The sequence below is a fragment of the Hipposideros armiger genome, unplaced genomic scaffold (assembly GCF_001890085.2).
Source record: "Hipposideros armiger isolate ML-2016 unplaced genomic scaffold, ASM189008v1 scaffold_41, whole genome shotgun sequence".
NCBI lineage: Eukaryota > Metazoa > Chordata > Mammalia > Chiroptera > Hipposideridae > Hipposideros > Hipposideros armiger.
Window position 1 is genome coordinate 4657450 of NW_017731391.1, and position 8526 is coordinate 4665975.

An 8526-nucleotide genomic window follows, 5' to 3' on the forward strand; every position below is an offset into this window, starting at 1 on the left:
TTTTTCAATTACAGCTGACATACAACATTATATTAGTTTCAGGTGTAAAGCATAGTGACTATACGTTTGTATAACTTACAAAGTGATCACCCTGATAAGCCTAGTACCATCTGACACCATACATAGTTATAACAACAGTACTGATTATATTCCCTATGTTGGGGCATGTTTCTTTGTCTCCCCATTTGGGCTGGTTCCCTGTGTTTGTTTCTATGTATTAAGTAGGGTTGCTATACCTCCTGGTCTTAGTAGAGTGCCCTCATGTAGTAGGTGTCTTATGGGACCCAGTGGCACATTTTCCTTGACTCACCTAGGTGAGTCCCTTGTATGGGTTGTGTGTGCCTTCCTTGGTTGCCATTGGCATGTTAGTGGGAAGGATTGACCCTCAGGTTGATTGGTTGTGAGAACTGGCCATGATTACAATGGAGGAGTTGTTGTGTAGGGCTGACCCTATGGAGCAGGATTCACTTTAGCGTGGCTATAGAGCCTGCCCAATCTGCCCTTTGAGTGTGTCATTTGTGGAGATGGTTGGGTGGTACTCTAGTGTAGTCTGAATCTGGCCACTGGGTGTGTTGGTTCTGGGGCCTCTTGGGAGGGGCTGTGTTGCAGGCCAACGTCAGCTGCTGCCTGTGCCCTGCTCGGGGCCACTTGGTATGAGCTACAAAGTGATCTGCAGATGGTTTCCACTTGTACAGGACTTGGAGGTGGCTGTGAGAGGCTAATCTGTGAATGGAGGCTGGCTGCCACTAGTGTTGGGCTTGGGGCTGCTTAGCAAGTGGTACAGGGCATGCTGAGGCCAGATGCTGTTTGCTTGGGATTTGTGAAGCTTTGAAAGAATTTAAGAAAGTCTGTAGTATGAGCCAAGACAGGCCAAGATGGGCCCACAATATGGGTGGGGCAGGGTCTGAAGGAATCACCAAGGCGGGCCAGTAGAGATTCAGATATAGCTCCCACCTATGCACACAGTTTGGGTAGGGGCTGGGCTCAACAAAGAAATGATGACTTCTGCCAACACTTCTGTCTGGAAGAAAGCTTTCCCTCTGGCACTAGCACTGAATCCATACAATTAAGTTCCTTCCTGTATGTCCTTGGCGCATTTTGAGCTGCTGCCCAGCCCTGGAGCTCAGAGTGAGTGAGTGAGTCCATCAGTGAGTAAGTCCATGTGCGGGCCCTTTAAGAGGAACACCTGGAACCTCAGCAGCCCTGTTTCACTCAGCCACAATCTTTGCTGGCTTTCAAAGACAGAAGTTATGAGGACTTCTCTCACTAGCCCTGGAACCCTGGGCTGGGGAGCCTGGTGTGGGAATGGGACCCCTCTCTCCTCAGCAGGAACTTCTCGTTCCTCAGGGGGACCTCTGTAGCTGAGCTATCCCTCCAAATTTTTAACCACCACATGTAAGTGGGTGACCAGCATGCGCTTGGTCTCAACGTGACTTCTGTATATCTTTAGTTATAGGACTCCTATTCAGTGAGACTTCGGGTGACTTTCAATGATGGTTGTCTTGTTGTTTAGTTGTAATTTTGAGGTGGTCATGGGAGGAGGCGAGCACACCATTTACATAGTCTACTGTCTTCTCCTATTGCATTTTAAAAAACTATCATTTGAAGTATTGCTTTAAAATAGTTTGTCAAATTTCTATATTATTTTGTAACCTTGTAGACAGGATTAGAATTTAGGGATATAAATTATTGATGAAAATTTCAAGACTCTGAATCAAAATTATAAGCAGCATCCATGGTAAATACCTTGTTGATTTACCTTGACTTTGTCTTTCCTCTTAGGTTTAATAAACCATTCTCCAGGTGTCAGTTATCTTTTTCTCAGGTTTTCATTAATTTCATTCAATTCATTTATGAAAGTTTTTAGCTGATTTTTTATCCAAGTACTGGAATAAATATCATACCCCTAATATCTCATTTCCATCTTAATGATTTTTCTTTGCTGTCACTAACTTTTTACTTATTTTTTTGATTAATGACTTTTCTAAATCAATAATTTTGCAAATTTTGCATGGACTGTTAACTGCTCACAATCCAAACAACCAGAAAACTCAACTGACCATAACAATCCTAAGATTCAGCATCATGTCTGGTGCTCATAGTGATGTTGCCGTGATGGTGCCTCATGTTGATATTCCCATATTCAATAATTTAATAATTGTTTTTTGAAGTATTTATGTATAGTGGTATTTATTAAAATTATTAGAAAAAGGAATACATAGTTATATTCACTCTACTTATACCATCTGTTATTGTACTCTGTTTTAATGAATCTATTCTGAATGTCAGCATAGCAAACTAAAAATTCTGTAAGGCTGTTTTCCCATCAGCTGTTATGTCCCACCCTCATTGGCTCAGTTCCTCTGTCCTGTTTCACCCTGGATTTTGTCTCAGGCTTTTGTTCTGACCCCAGTGGAGACACTGTGTGATTCTCTACAGTTACCCCTGGCTCTGGCCTTGGGCAGAACTTAAACAATATTTTTCTATTGACTCCAGACATAACCACTGTAACTAAGAGACACAGACTGACCACCCCTACTTACCCTACTTGTCATTGTGCCATACCAAACCTCTGGGACACTGGTACAGCTGAGGTCCCTGGGATATGGTGGTGAGAAGGGGGGTTAGAGTCTATGCTATATAGAGTAACATTACGTTAACTAGAACAGCCAGCACACCTAAACTCTTCCGAGATTTATGTACTGGGATCAGAAAACAATCTCTTAACACAATATAGATGTATTAAATTGGTCATTGGCACTATCTGTTGTTAGATTGTATTTGATTCCAAGTTCAGGCTTATGTCCCTTGCCTGGGGCCATGGCAAGGGTAGATTCTGTGACTGGCAGAGATGGTCTGGGTTGACTGAAAGGCCCTATTGACTTAGGACTTGGTAACCTGGTTGATGAAGTGTGGGTTCAGGAATTCAGTCCTGACTCAGGCTCAGAAATACTTTCTCGCGCTGTTATCTAACTGCATTTCTACTTAAGAATTTCAAAAGCTCAGCATAACTGAATTCAAAGCTGATGCCAATACACTTGGTTATGCCAACAAGAAAAAGGATCAAGAAAAGAAAACAATGTTCAGTGACTGAACCTGAAAATCTTTCGTTTGTACAGCATCTTGTACTTTTAAAAGCATATTATCTACTTAATATTCACACACCAACATACGAGTACATATCATTGGCCCTATTTTAGGATTGAAAAAAATACGGCTCAAGGAAGAAGAGTAACTTGTAAAGTCACACAGTCAATAAATGGCAGAACAAAGGTGAAAACTCAGCTCCTTGGACTCTCTGTCCAGAATCCTTTCTTTTACACCACACTGCCCTTGTGAATAACCCAAGTTATACAATGACAAAACAGTGGAGTCAGGGGAGCATGTTTTGTTTTGGCTTCACTTTAGAAACTAGTCATCCTCTACCAGATTTTGTCCATTTCCCTCAATATTTCTTTTCCTGTCACTCCTTCTAGGCCAAATCTAACTCAGCTCTAAATTTTTCTTACTCTACATCTGCCAAATTTTCTTTTCTTATCAAAAATTGTTAAAGTCCAGTTAATAAGACAATCCTTTAATATACTCTTAAATTTCTGTTTTGAATATCTGAATTCAAGAATTGAATTTTTTATACTGTGTCCTAGTTCCTGTTAATACTCAAAATAGATTAATTAATCTTTACTAGAAAAGTTTCAGAGCCTAAAACTATGGGTAGTGCTGACTTCTTAAATCATGTAAAGTACCTTCTCACAGGGAATTGTGGGGTATAGATTATTCAGCACATGAAAAACACTTAAAACAATGCCTTACACATAGTATTTGCTCAGTAAAATTGTTTTGTTATTACTATTATTATTACTATTAGGCACATAATGGAGTATGAGAAATGACTCCATCTCATGTCAGACTGAGGAAGTTTTTAAAATGTACTCAATTCTAAATGACAATTGTATGTTGTCCTTCTGACTTGCACATCAAAAATTTAAATCACTGATTTTATTTGGATGTTCTTTTAAAATAAACATTATTAATTTTTACAAATAATGAAAGAATTCTAGCTTGGTAAATTTCTGTTTAGAAGCTATAGTTTGCAAAACCTGTTCAGCCTCTATAGTTACAACCTATAGGGGTGAAAGGTTGTTTGGTTGCAGTTATAAACGTGCTGAATGTACCAACATTTTGTGGCAGAAATACTGCCATATTGAAAATATTCTGGATTCTTTTCGTCCCTTCTATTTTTTAATCACTAAGGATATTTGGATGAAAATAATTTCTTTGTTGTTCAAGAGTTCCTCTTCTCATGTAGCTTATTTCTCTCACTTGAAATAGAAATATATTTTTAATTCTAAAATATGCAAGTTTATGCGCATTCTCATTGTACTTGAAAACTGAAATTTGCAACAATACAAGTAACAACAATCAAATTAAGCCTCGGAAGAATACATAATAAAATTATCATGCAATCAAAATTTACTTCTATCTAACATGCTGCATATGGGGTAGTTTTACATGAATAGTTACATGAAGAAAACTTGAATAGTTCAATATAGTAACTATTATTGAGTGCAGACATTATGTCAGTCGTAGTAATCAAAATGGCTTTCCATTGGAAGTTTTAGTTATGATTACCACTCTACCTGTAAGATCCAACATAATACCTCTCCCCAAGTAAAATGACACAGTTCTCCTTTCATCAGATATTCTACTTCGTCCTACAAACCATTTTGGACTGTTTCTTTGATGTGGAAATTTTTCCTATTCCCAAATATCCAAGCTCATTATTCTACACATAGCTAAAATTTTTTGTCCTCAATGAAGTTTTCTTGATGGTTTGAAAGGGAGATGATGGTTTCTCTATATTTTCATTTGGCTCCATGTGCAAACTCTCTGATCTTCCCATTCCTCAAACAACTTAACTTTGATATTTATATATTTGTTCATATTGAATCACTTTAAGCCTGAAAGTGGTTGTTTATGTCTGTTGGACATTTGATATTTGAATTACTGTTCTTTAAAATCTCTTAGATGATAGACAGAGTTTAAAGATTTTTATGGAATGCCTACCAGAGAGCTGCATCAATTATATTATTAATATTTTTTTCTGATGCTAGTATCATAAGCTAGCTAGTGGTTTATTTGTTTTTCTTAATTGAATGTTTTTAATTGAATGTGTGTATGAGTATATTCAATTTCATTTGTGTCTCTTGCATGTCTGAAGACACTAGCTAAGCACCCTCCTGACCAGAGAGAAGACACACTCTCTATCCTGCCAGCATTTTCCAGAAAAGCAGGCTGACAGCAAAGGGAGGAAAAGGGGAAATTCTGTTCACCTTGGTTCAGGGCCAGTAGTGTCAGCCTTTCCGTGCTCTCCAGGAGAAAGTCGACTCTGAGCTGACAGGCCCTCTTCTCTCTGCAAGTTGCATGGTCCTCTGATGTGCATCCACAGAACAAATAGAGGGGAGCTATGGATCCTAAAGGCACTAATTCTATGCCGGTGAAAAGGAAATGATTCAAATACCCAGCGGTCATCTGAACATTTTCATGAGGATGCCCAACACCGGCACTCCTTAGTTCAACATGTCTAAAACAAAGCTGCTCTTCTCTCTCTTGGAACGTGATCCCTCTCTTACACAGTAAGTCTTCACTTAATGTCATTCTTGGAAATTGCAATTCTAAGTGAAACGGTCTATAACAAAACCTATTTTACCACACGCTAATTGAAATAAACAAGAGTTAAGTTTCTACTGCCTATTCCTGGTTACAAAAACATCACCCAACTTCTAAATAAAGACACAAAACACTTCTAATATTAAACAGTGAAATAAGCATGAGCACTTCGTACATTTAAGAAAGATTAATAAAAAGAAGTAAGGTAATTCTTTTCCAATCAATTTTTTTTTTCATCAGAATTATAATGAAACAACATAGAAGGAAATGACCTGCTGTATTCTCTTTTGGAAAGAATACATCCAGTGACCAAGCCAGGTGGCCTGGGGAGTCATTGGCGAGTTTTTCTTCTCTCTCACTAGCACATTCAATTAGACACCAACTCCCAGGATTCCACTTTCTCAATAGCTCTTGGTCTGTGTCTTGCTCCTTTTTTCTCTATCACCCCACTCACTCCAGTTGGGACCGTCATTATTTTCACTTAGATTATTGCAGTATTCAGTTTACTGTCTTCCTGGCTTTAGAATGGAATCTCTCCTTGCTACCCATGAGTTACTTTTTCTAAAATAATCATGTAACCATGTCATGTCCTTATTCAAAGCTCTTCATGTTGCTTCACTCCCTGTCTCCAGCATAAAATTTCTACTCTCCATATCCTCACCATCTGGTCCCTGCCTAATTCTCTTGTTTATTTATTTATTTATTTTTAATTTTTTGTTGTTGTTGTTAAGCTGAGCCATCCTGCCACCTGTTGGCAGCTCAGCGGCTGCTCAGCTCGGGCTGGACTCAAACCACTGTTGCTCAGAGCTCAAACTCTTGAGCGAGCTCTTAACCAACTGAGCCACTCGGCCGGCCCTTCTTGTTTATTTTTTTGTCACTACTCACAATGTATTTCACTTTCCAGAAACATGGAACACTATTTTCTCTTTAACAATCCTGCTTTTGCTCAGGTTTAGAACATGCCCTCCTTCTTATTTCTGATTATTAGTCTCAACTTCTGTGGCATCTGATTATTCCCACAAAGAAAGTGAGTACTGGGCTCTCTGCTCTTGTGGTGTCTGTACTTCTAGGCCCATTCATTTTGATAGACCTAAGAAATGTACACACACACACACACACACACACACACACACACATACACGTTGTATACTTCTATCTGTAAAGTGATATATGCAATCTGTGTATTATATACATAAATGAGTATCATGTAATAATTATATACACATACGAGTATATGTGTATCATATAATACACATATATGTGTATGTATAAATACAATAACTTTATACTAATATCTCCAATTCCAATTAACTAGCACAAGGGTCACAGAATTTTTAAAAGGTAGAATAGATGGGACTTGATATTAATTGGATGTAGGGGAAGGGAGAGGAAGAATTCAAGGGTGACTATAAGGTATAAATGCTAGTATGGCATTCCCAAGAGTTCAGTGTAAAATGTTTGTGTACCAACTTTTTTTGTTGTGTGTGCCAAACCTACTCATAAAGCCAAAGTTTGCATCTCTTTTGTAGTAGCTATATCATGGTGTTCATGCATATTGATTTTGTAGTCCAATAAAATTTAAGGTGTTTTAATATCAACTGTTGTTCAGCTAGGTCTCCTATGTCTTTTCTTATGAATTTCATTTTTGAAACTACACTGCAGGTATTCCTATGAAATTTTATCTCGTTAGTATTGGACCATCATTCATCCTCTTCAAAACTTTTTAACCCTGGTTTAGCTAACGTATTAATTGTCCCTACAAATTATCTGTTATACAAAGGTTTTATAATGTGCTTTTTATGTACTCTGGCTGATCTCCTCCACAGATAAAACAGAAGGTCAAGATAACAGCATGCTGCTGGTGGTGGGGTGATAACCCTAGAATTGTAACTGGAAATGGAGTCATTTCTTACCACTGTATTTTATGTTATGAGGTAGGCAATCAAGAGTTAGGGTACCAAATATACATATATATAAAGGTAGGAGGGCACAAGATAAGAAATGTGACTCAAGCTTTACAAAAAGATAAGGAACTCTCCCTGATGGCTCTCATGTCGCCTGAAAAAGACTATTACTATGTCAGTTCCATTCTTGAATTTCTATTCTTCTCACTCTAAACATTCTTCCTAGGCAATCTAATTCACTTCCATGGCTCTAAACTCTCCAACTACTATCCTATAGCTGTTCCTTCTACCATAATAATGGAATATTAGCTGTTTTGTGTCAACTCAACTGAGGATTGCATTATCTATCTAGCCCCATTGCAGTAGATATGCACACATGTTGGTTCTAGCATGGGGAATATGATTAGAAGTGATATATGCAACTTCCTCCTTGCTTAAATATGGCTTCAAAATTTCACTCTTTTCTCTAAGCAGAAAGACATGAGAAACCACACGTTGAACATGAAAAAGCTACTATCAACCTGGGTCCCTGAATAACTGCATGAGGGAGAGCCACCCACCAACCTGAAATACTTGTCCTGGAATTTCATGTGATTGAGAAATACCTCTCAAGGGTCTGAACAATTACATTTTTTGTGCCTCTCCTGACTACCTTACTCATATATTCAACTCTCACTAAATAATTCTATAGTTGTATCTCACGGATGCCTCAAACCCAACGTATTTCCCTTCAACTTTACTTGACCTTTTAGACATCACGGTCTTCCCAGATGACCAGCACAGACCATTTGGAGTTGTTACTGACTACTTCCTTTCCCTTTTGCTCACATCCAATCTGAACAACAACTTCCTAGTTCCGACTGCTTTATTGCTCACCTATCCAGCTCTTCCTCTCCATTTGTTTGTCTCCTTGCCTCATCTCAGGCAAGGATCAATGCAACAACCCAACAACTGT